Below are 11,076 nucleotides of genomic sequence, written 5' to 3' on the forward strand. Positions count from 1 at the left end.
TCAGAACATTTCTTTGGGCTATTCTCTTCCCTTGCTTTGTTCAATTTAGAAAAAGTTTTAATATATTTTATGGTGGTTTTGATTCAATCTGAGCTATTTATATGAATGCAAATGAAATCTGTTTAAGCTTGTCTAAAACTGAATCATCTCTGATATGCAACGATCCTTTGACACACTGATTTCCAAATTTAGATTTACCTTCCTGCTTAGAAAGTCAGTTGAACTATAATTTGATCTGGCTCTTCATTTCCCAGACAGCATAACTTCTAGTATGAAACCTTTTTCCATGGCTTTTTAAGATCTTATAAATTATATACAATAAAAATATCAACTGTGTATCAGTTCCTAGCCTCACAGCTGGCAAAAAATAGATGGCTTTCTATAGAGTTCACACATGAGATGTCACTAATACAGATGATCAGTTTAAGATTTGGAGCACTTTTTTCAAACAATTTCCCTTTCTCTTATTTCTCAATTCATCATTTTTAGGGATTTTACACCATCACAGTAACTTCTGACTCTAATTCCCTTACCCGGAGTTAATTATAGATATCCCAGCAGTTTCTCTCAGAGTTGTCTTTTGGTACTGACTGGGCTAATCAGAGACCTTTTGGGGCCCTTTCACTTCCAGATGATACTGCTTTTAAAATGTCAAGTCTTGTCACGAGGACATCTTCCCTGCACCAAAAAGATCATCTTGCTTTTGTTTCACATTTGTACTGCAGAGTGTAAAATTCAGGAAACTGATACTGTTCATTTTTTCCTGAGCTAAACATACATATTTAAAAACCAATGTCCCCTTGTCACTAGCTTCAGATTCTCTTTGAAATGAGCACATATTTTCTAATTGTTTACAATACAGTTATTTCGTTGGGTAACAGATAGCCTGTTAAAAGGATTTGCTTTATATATTTCACCAACATAGTTGTTATCTTATTGGTGCAAAGTCATCTTTGGAATATGTATATCTTTGTTAGCAGCTTTTTCCTGGAGTGTGGAAATGGAGTTCATACTGTTAAATGTTCAAAGAAACAACATGCCTATTTCTTTATTTTATATTTTCTGTTTGATAACTGAAAATACTAATTTATTTCTGTGTTTCAAAAACACCATGTGATTTTATCCCTGTGGGTGATCAATCCTCTGCTTCTTACATGGATTGCGTTTTTTACTGACACTCGCAGCACTAAGGTTTGAGCAGAGTTGAACCCATAGATGCCAATCTTGATGCTTATTTGCCTTTGCTAAAACAGGAGGAAGTCAGGGCACTCAGCACCTCAAAGGAAGTACACAACGTGTTTAATGTTGAGACTCTTGTTATGATTGGCATATTTTGGACGTCTTATTTTCTTTGATACAGCTGTACAGTAAAGGGTGAACATTGTCTTTAAGCTGCGATCTGATCTTACTGAGCTTTAAGTGCAGCAAAGGGCAGCAGACCTTCTCCTAAGCAACAACATGAACAGCAGGAGTTCTGGAAATTGTAGTGGCAACAGCAGCCTCTGTTGTGACAGGTCTCTTGTAGGTCACCATGGTGAGAATGTATCTTAGTGTTTTTTTTCTGTCCAGACACTACTACAATTTCTGGAAGCCAGAAGAATAGCTTATATAAGTCAATACCCTTCTCATGAATAATCTTCATGTGCATATGCTAGTAAGAAATATATACATTTTCTCTTTAAGGAAAGATTTAATAACTACATGAAGTGAAAAAAAGAGTTAACAGTACTTTCAGAACTAAATACAGCATATTTACCTTAAATACTTTCTGTTAGTATGTAACGAAAAAAATCCACTCTTAATTGAAAAAACTTCCTAGGTTAACAACATGCAGTCTGACCTACATTCTGCTCCGCTTTTCTTTGTGAATAGAAAATTCATTATAGCATCACATTATTTTATCATTAAAATTTAAAACTTTGAACTGCTAGTACTGCAGTAACCTACCTGGGTTTAGCATGTAGAAGGTTGAGTTCTCAGTTCACATCTCAAAATTAAAATAGACACAATGTGACAAAGTTTCTGACGTGGACAGCTTAGATGGTCAGGGATAGCACCTGTGAAACTACCTTGTAGAATTGCAAAAAAAAGAAGAAGGAACCCTATTTTGCAATAACAGCTTAGAGAGGGGCTCTATTCAGATTGGGCATTATCTTTCCGACCAGCAATGCTTATCAGCTTTTCCTCCCAGCAGTCTGATGTGCAGCCTGTTGTTCTTCCCAGATGGGTTTGTTATTGGCGACTCTCTTGAACTGAGTCACCAGCAATTGTTTCTGTTAGGAAGTTCCCAGCCAGTCATATCTGCAGCTTTGGCCTGCTGGGCCACTTTTCCCGTGTTGTGCACCACTGGGCCTGGATACCAGAGAGCAGGGCTTAGATGCCAGAAGATGTTATTAGAGAAACAGAGGCCCTTGCCATACTGCAGGCTTACTTTCCTTTGTGTCTTTGGAATTTTTTCCCAATCTTTTCACAAAAAACTTCTCAAGGCCAGCTTTTTTCATCATTAATGTTTCAAGTGTTGCTTAGGGCAACCCTTTACACTGTGCACAGTTTGGTTGCTTTTGTTTTTCCCCTCACCATGATTATGACTCATATTCCTCGCAGTTTAACATCTAGGCTGATCTTAATAGAATGCCCTCAACAAAAATGTCCTTGAATAATACAAAACCCACATATAAATCACATTGCTTATGCCTGATGTGTTGACCCATTCTTGTCTAGGGTCAAGAGGTAAGCCTCTCTTACTCTTCGGTATATGAGAACCGAGCGTGTTGCAACCTCCGTGGGCCCACCTCTCGCTGAGGTTCTCAAGCTGTTCTTCTCTGTCAACGATGGGGAGAACTAGGGAGCAAATGGAATTGTGGGGAAGTATTTTTAAAATGTCACTGATTTTATGAAGTGATACTTTCCAGGGCAACTACTTCTCACAAGTTATAGTAAAGAAGAATAAAATAGTAAATTAACGGGAATTATGATTCCTTATAAATTATGAGAACATTGCAAAGGTTAGACAGGAAGCTGTTCGCTCACTGTCATTTGATTTCTATTATAAACATTTTTAGGATGGAAATATAAGTAGGCTGGAAAAGGTAGCAATGGAATTACATAGACAAATATCTAAGGTAAAAGCTGCATCTTTTGAAGATAAACTCTTCAGATTTGGAAGTTTTTCCTTTTGAACTTCATGCTTATTTTTTGAATTTTCATTTGAATGATCATTACTACATAAATCATAGCTATACAACAGTTGAACAATGTTTGAAAATTGAGAGAATATATATTGTAATCAGGAGTGCATATTGCTAAAAACCACCTTGCTAACCAAACCTGATTGATTTCTTTGATAACATAAGCTTAATGCATGGTAAGAACATAAGTACACTAAATTTGATTGTGATTAAACTTTTGAGCTCCCTTAAAGCATTTAAAGCTCTCTTAAAAAGCTTCACTCAAAGGGTAGAAAAAATAATCCAAAATCCAGATACTCAGTGATGAAGAAACTAGGGCAGTATTAATGACAAAGGCACATTAGCAATGGCAGGTGAGAGTAATCTGATCAACAATTTGCATTCTAATATTATAGTAAAAAAATTAACAAGATTTTACACTGAAAAAGGAGCTACATCTCAGAGCAAAGAGATAACTGCTAAAATTTTTGTCTGTCTCTCATGCTACCTGCAATACTGCATTCGGTTTTGAGCTTTGCAATAGCAAAAAGGAAAAGTATGGACATAGTACAAGTGATTGAGTTACCAAGTCAACTAATTGCTTATCAGGTAGGACACCTTAGCAGAAGATAATAGTTTAAACTAACACATTTTACATCAGCACTTGGACAAGCTAAGGGAGCATACACACAGGCAGTTATTACAGCTTGTCTGTGGAGCAGTAACTTACCAAGCCATGCTAAGTCATGGCTTAATTATAAACTGGCTTCACATCTTCTGGCTCTCTGTTCCTACCCAGTTTAACAGCATGGTCAAAACCTCAAATGAAGGCAGCAGAAATAATCATGGTACATCAGTCCCATTGGTGTGTTACATTTCGAAGTCAGCTCATGGCAGCCTGTGTGCAGCTCTGACTAAGTACCTCTGCATTGCCAATTATTAAGGGCTTGTGTGGAGGCACTTACCTTGTTGCCCAGCCATGTTTGAGGTTACATTTGCCATTTTAATGCTAAAACTCAATGGTGTTTCATATCATGCTGTGATCAGCAAGGATATTCTGTCCTTCTCAGTCTTTCAGATGTGATGAGCACCAAGTTCCTAAAGGAAATTTTTGGATATTACTCCCTGAAGATCTTGCTTTCATACTCTTGAGTTTTTAACTGCATATCCACTTCTCCATCACTTTAATTGTGTATCGTTTCCCAGTTCACTTTACCGTTGGTATGTCCTGGCACTGGGTTGTTAACCCCCGTTTATTTCCCACCACCTTTTTGTATTAATATCATTAAGTAAGTTTAACCTCAACACTGATCTTTGCAGAATTCTAAAAGAAATTTCACCATCTTTAGTCAGATTTTTCCTCTCTGATCATTATATTTTGCACTGTTCTCTGTAGATACAACATCATCTACGTTAGTCTCTGATACTATTCTCTCTGCTAATCTCCATCACCTCTTCCTTTATCTAGCAGGTGAATGATATTTTCAAAGAGACTTAGTATGGTAGGCTCCATCTTCTGTAAACAAAAGTTACTCTTTATCATTTCCTGTTATAATTTAAAAAATTTGCTATGAGACAAGTGATTTCCTTGGACATTCTTTTTTTACTTCTGGAATGGACATTATCTATCCATTCCTTCAGCCTAGAGTCTGTCGCTGCATTTTACTTTCATCTTAAATTTCCTTTCTCTCACAGTTATTAGCCATCCTATCTTCTAACTCCATGTTCATCATCATCACCTTTATTGAAAATTGAGGCAAAATGTGCATTTAGTTTTAGAGTGTAGACTAGCTCTAATCTCTGCTCCTTCCTCACTGGCAAGCAACATCACTTTTCTTATAAGATTATGTATACTACCGAATAATATCATGTTGCTTTTTCAAATATTATCTAGAAGGTCTAAAGTAGCCTGATTTTCTAGCAAAATTCTCCCTTCTTTGTCGTATTTACTGATGTTGAAGACTTCTCCATCTTGAACAACCAGATCTTTTTTCTGTTTTATATTCCCCCTGCTGTAATTCTTACCTTTCTGTTGAAAACAATTCATGGTTTCCATTTATGTCTGGAAGTCCTTTCCTATAAACCTTTTTGCCTTGTTTGAGATGCAGAATCCCAATGAATTATCAAGTTAGATTTAAGGAGCTTAAGGCTTCTTCAACATTCAGATTTCTGATTTCTTTATACCACCTGATTTTAATACCAGGTACCTTCGTTTATCAACATTTGCCCTTCTGAAATTGAGAATCATGATGGCTGTTCTACTTTCTTTCACCCCTACCTTTAATCAAACAACTTGTGATCACCTGCTCCAGGATTATTATCTATGCTCAATCATTTTAGGGCATATTTTTGAACTGTCAAAATAACTTATGTAACTTCACTTCACTGACAGTTTGGAGGAGAAATCTATTGACTATCCCATCCAAGAATGTCTGGCCACAACTATGAGTAGCATGTATTCCCAAAACTATTAATGAGGAAGTTAAAATCTCACTGACTGATGCTTTGTATCCCAACAGTACTATTTCTTTAGTAACAGAGAGGTTTTTAGACACAGTCAAAATTCTCGTCCAGGATCTATGACAATCTCACAGCCTCATCCTCTTAAGAAAATCTGTAATCATCTTTTCCCCAAATGATTTGGAATAGTGCATTTTTATCCCCTATGTTTTATTTGTAGAGCATCACTTCATTGACATTGAATGTTACTATTCATCTTTGTTTTTATTTCTATGTTTTGTAAACGGCAAATTCCCCTTAATGTATGTGTTCCAGTTAGGAACTCCATGATGTTTATGTTATTACAAGGATGGTGTCCTGAAATGTTTTGTGAAATTCCTCCATTTTGTAGCACAGAATGCTGGAAATGGTATATCCACATTTCATTTGTATCTTTTGGCATATTGATATTAACTGGCTTTTGTCTTTGTCAGTATCTGTGTCTTTTTCTTTGCTATCTATCCCACAATCTTCGCATTCTCTATTGCTGTATCATCCTTTAATTTAATCTTGCTTTTGTTGAACAAAAGCAAGGCCAAATATTACATGAATCTTTCCAAACTTTCTCTACTCATTTCTTAATATGAAGACAACCTTATTATCTTGTGGTGATTTCCTTCCTCTTTTCACAGATGGTGTAATCTAAAAGGGTACCCAGGGAAGTGGTGAAGAACATAACTACTGTTGTTTAGTGAATTTATTTCCAAGGGAAGTTACTCAGCTGAAAATGAAAGAGCTTGTTTGCTTTGCAGACGAAGAATATCCATATGCCATGAATACATTTAGTGTCAAAAAATGCTGTCGCGTCTTGTGAAACTGGAGCAGTTGTTGATTGTGGTTAAACCAGTGTGTGTGTGTGTGTGGGGGGGGGGGGCAGTTAACACGCTAAACTGATACATGTTGCAGACACTAAGTTAACTTTATTAAAATTCAAAAAAAGGGTAAAACTTGAGATAACAATGTAAAAATGCTGTCAACTTGAGTAGCTTCCTGCATTTACTGATATTTTGTCAAGATCTGTTTTACAACTCATTGATTTGAGCATGAAACAAATTTAATTCTTGAGATGGTCCATCAACAACTACTACTAAATGGTTAAGTCTGTTCACTAATAACAACAGCATATGAAAAACTAGGAATTTTAAAAACTTTGTGTACAAGAACTCACTTTAATTCTGTAAACTGCAGCATCAAATGGTTGTTGTTTGCAAATTACCTGCAATACAATGGAAATACAACCTATTTCCATTTTTGATGAAGTTAACATTTCTATGGTTCATAGTTATTTTCATCACCAATCTGATCGACATTGTCTGTGTTTGAATATGTGTACACTTTCAGGCATGTACACATTGCTGTTGATCCAATATACATAGTCTCACAGGTAAATATCTTTCTTTAGTAACCTTAAATGAAGCTTAACTAGAGTCAACCACAAAATCCCTAGATTAGCCATTAACTGCCCATTGCCACATACAACCATGATTTCACCTACTTATTACTTCATTCACAGCTCCTGCTGCCACTGGGATACTTGCCTCTTGCCACACACACCTCTTGAGCAATGAGAGCACTTAATTTTAGCCCACATAAACTAGCTAGATATTCACATTTTCTAGTGATTAGAAATGTACTGTTTATGCTGGGTTAAGAATTCACGTGCGTGGTATAGATTTTTAGTTAATCTCTAATATTTATGCATGTCACGTTTGAGAAGCATTAGGAGATGTGATTTATTACATTAGAATTATGTAGGGTAGTATTTTTTATTTTGAGAAATCCATTCTGTGAAGTTTCTGCTGGTATTGAGGTGATGTAACGAGTCACCTGAATGATGTGAAATGAAGCAGCTTGTACTTCGTTTTTTTAAAACACTGATATAAATGTTGATAAGTGATGTTTACAAAATGTTCAGCTGAAACTGAAAGCAAAATGAAGCAGATAAGAACAAGGATGTTGGGCGTAAAAGTAAGCAGAAAAGCAGGGTTAAAACATTTGAATGGCAATTGAAAAAATAACTTGTGATGTCCTTGGATATTTTTGTGCATTTTTGCTTTAGTAGTCACTGTGGGAGGGATAGATGCTACAGGAAATTAGATGGAAGTGTCAGTTGCAGCTGAGCATACCTTGGGCATACTGGGCTGAATTATCTAATATGGCCTATGGTATATTCCTGGCAGACAGCCAAGAAGTAAAGCAGAGGGTGCAAAGACCTGGTACAATTATAGTCCGGTTCTGTGCCCGCTGAAAACAGTGCAAGATTTATCATTATCTTCAGGAATGCTAGGCTCTCCTAAAATTCACAGTGATTCACTTGAAATAAAAACTGCACTATTTCAAAATGCAGTCTAAGAATTATCTTAGTTGAATGAATTTTACATTTGCCAATTAGAAGATATAGCAATTTTTAGCCAGATATGTCATCACTTTAATAATACATGAATTGTATTTAAAAGACTACTAAATTCAAGCCTGAGGAAAGGCAAATTAGGACTAGTTTGATACATAAATGTATCTTGAGTCACAGATCATGTGGACACTGCAGAAGTGAACCAGGTTGATTGGCAGCTGTGCCTGGGCACCCAAATTAGCTTGTCCATGAACAAGCTTTCTATAGCAGAGGGCTAATTGCAGTGTCAGTGTTCTGACCATTTCTGAACTTGCTCATGAATGTCGGCTTGTGCTGGAGCAATCTGGGTTTCATTCTCAATCATCAACTCCATCAGCTGGCAGAGAGCTGTGGGAAGCAACACTATTGACACTGGAGTGACCTTCCTCATCTTCTCATTGCATAGTAGATGCACTTGAAACCACAGAAGGCAAAGCTTGGGCTCTAGCTTCCAGTTGCAGTTAGTTGCATCGGTTAGCTTAGCTCAAAGTGTCTCATAGACCTCTGTGCAATGATTTTTTTAACATGAATGGTGGTGATGGTGATGATGGCGACACTAAGGCTAAAAGCTGCATAATATTCTCTGTACTATGGACATAACCTTGGGGCAGAAAGTCTGGAAAAATAATCCCAGAGTCTGCCTGTGTGGAACAGTGGGAGAGAATGCTGACTCTGGAATGAAACGTTCCTGCCTTTTCCAGAGCCAGCTCATTTGCAAATGCTCCAGAAAAGATAGATGGATAAAAACTCCATATAATCTATGCTTCATCCTATGATCTCAAGTCCTGCAAAAGTGTACTGCTGTATATAACATGGAGCAGGAGACGCTTCAATGTAAAGAGACAAGACAATCAGTAGACAACACTCTGAAGGAATTTTTATGCCATAGGTAGACAGTACAACTGAGGCACTCACAAACGTAACGTGAAGACATCTGATCTGTCATTAAGCTTACCAGAAAGAGTTTACTGTGTAACCTCAGGCAGCAGCACTGCCGTAAGAGAGGCCTTGGCGTCCCTCTCCAGAGAGATGAACCCAAGGTAGCTCCTGCTAGTTGGGAAGCCTGGCCGAAGGGCTAACGGGTTGAGAGAAGAGGGGACTGTATGGTGTCAGGCAGATTTTCACGCGCCTTCCTACAAAAGCGTTTGTGACAGGTTTTGTGTGGGGGTGGGAAAGACGTGAAGGGGCAGGAGAGCCCATAAGGAGCACTCAGTGTTGCACTGCCTCTGAGGGGAAGCTGCTGCCGTTGAAGCCGGGACGCCCGGCAGGGCGGTTTGGAGCGTTGACTACGCCTAACGGAAGCAATCTCCTAATCGGCGCCACTTTCCAAATGCGACGCCAGGGACCCCGGCGCCGTGGTCGCTCTCCCCTACTCCCCCGCCAAGCCCGCGCACTCCGGTGCTGCGAGGGGAACGGCCGGCGGCCCCCGCCCGCCAGGAAGGGCCCCCGTAACGCCGCGGCATTCAAGCCTGCCTCGCTCCCGCCGAAGGCGACGCCGGAAGACAACGCGACCCCTCTAGGGGTTATTCTTTATTATGTGACAACGGCAGCACCGCGTGTCGCCTCGCCGGCCGCAGCCGCCGTCTGCCCCGGAGGCCGCGGCGGGCGCCGCTCCCCGCGCGCCCGTTACCCGCCCCTCCCCCCACCTCCACCGTGGGCGCGCGAGGCGCGACGGCTCCGACGGGCGGGCCCGCGCCTCCGCCCCCTGGGGCGGTGGGGGGGAGCGGCTTCTGCGCTTCCTGATTGGCCGGCGGTGATGTAATCGCCGAGAACATACGGGTACTGCCCCCGCCCCGCTAAGCCGCCGGGAGAAGCCGCTCGCCCTTTCCCCTCTGCCAGCCGGCGCGCGGGCAGCACGGCGCTCCGCGGCTTCGCCCGAGCCTGTCCGCCCTTCCCGAGCGCTGGCCGTCCCCGCTTAACTGGCAGGGCCGGCGGCCAATCAGAGGAGGGCGCCGCCGCCCCGCCTGACTGACGCGACTGTCGCGAAGCGGCGGCCGGGGCGAGAGAGCCTGTGAGACTGACAGCACTGCGAGCCAACGGCCTGCAGGCGACCCGCGCCGCGAGAGAAAGGACGTGGTGGTGGGGAGGGCGGCGGGGTGGGGCCAGGGCTCCCACTGACAGCGCTGCTCGTCAATCTTGGCCAAGCTACGAGGCCGGATTAGAGAGGGGCGGAGGGAGAGAGCAGCTGTGCGCGACCGCCTTGATTAACAGGGCCCGCGGCCAATAGTCACCGAAGCCGAGGCCAGACGTCCAATCAGAGACAGTTCTCGGGCGGGGCTGGCTGGTGAGCGGCGAATGGCTCCACCAATGAGGCTGCGTCAGGGTAGTGCGAGCGGGGGATGGCGGCCAACGGCCACCGCGGGAGGCGGGACCAAGTGAGCGATGGCGCTGCCAGCCAGTAGCGGGGAAGAACGCGGGCCGGCCGGGCCGGGAGCGGCCTTCGAGCGGCGGGGGGCGGGGCCGTGGGTGGGTCCTCCCGCCCCCCCGGGGCATTCTGACGTGGGCTGCGGGGGGCGGGCCCAGCGGCGGTCTTTGGGACGGGGGCTCCCAACATGTCGGCGCTGCTGGCGGCGCTCGGAGTGCGCGAGCGGGCGGCGACTGCGGCCGGCGGCGGCCAGCGCGGGGCGGCCCACGCGTGAGGCCGAGGCAGGCCCACCCCCACCCGGGCCGGGCCCTGCTGGGCCGCCTGGGGCCGGGGCGCCGGGCGACGCAGGCGCTCGTCCGCCGACAGGTAGAGGGGTCCGGGCTGGCTGCGGGACGTGTCTGCGGTGGAGCCGGGGCCTGGCTCGGGGCCGGGCCCGCGCGGCGGGGAGGGGTCGGCCGCTAGGCCAGGCCGGGCGCCTGGCGAGCGGGCAAGGCCTGCGCGCGTGTGCTGGGAAGTGGGAGGAAGGCAGCGGCGGCGGCGGCCTGCTCGCGTGGGGCTGGCGGGGAGGCGGGCGAGGCCTGCTGCGTGCGTGTCTGTGGGAAACGGGGAGGCGCCGCGCAGGCCTGGCCGCCGCTCGCCCGTGTCGGGGGCGGGGG

General features: G+C 43.4%; 1 protein-coding gene across 6 annotated transcripts in view; it reads left to right on the forward strand.

Moving 5' to 3' along the window:
* Positions 1-10,570: 10,570 nt before the first annotated feature.
* Positions 10,571-11,076, forward strand: part of PPM1B (protein phosphatase, Mg2+/Mn2+ dependent 1B) — a 69,746-nt gene continuing 69,240 nt past the window's right edge. For 5 of the 6 annotated variants that reach the window (XM_085315860.1, XM_085315856.1, XM_085315858.1 and 2 more), the window contains exon 1: positions 10,571-10,786. The gene's annotated coding sequence lies outside the window, so the exon portion shown is untranslated. Of the gene's footprint in view, positions 10,795-11,076 lie in introns of all 6 variants that reach the window. The other variant, XM_085315857.1, reaches the window with a different exon arrangement.

Source organism: Rhea americana, unplaced genomic scaffold (genome assembly GCF_003343005.1).
Source record: "Rhea americana isolate MKP2758 unplaced genomic scaffold, rheAme1 scaffold_44, whole genome shotgun sequence".
NCBI classification, from domain to species: domain Eukaryota; kingdom Metazoa; phylum Chordata; class Aves; order Rheiformes; family Rheidae; genus Rhea; species Rhea americana.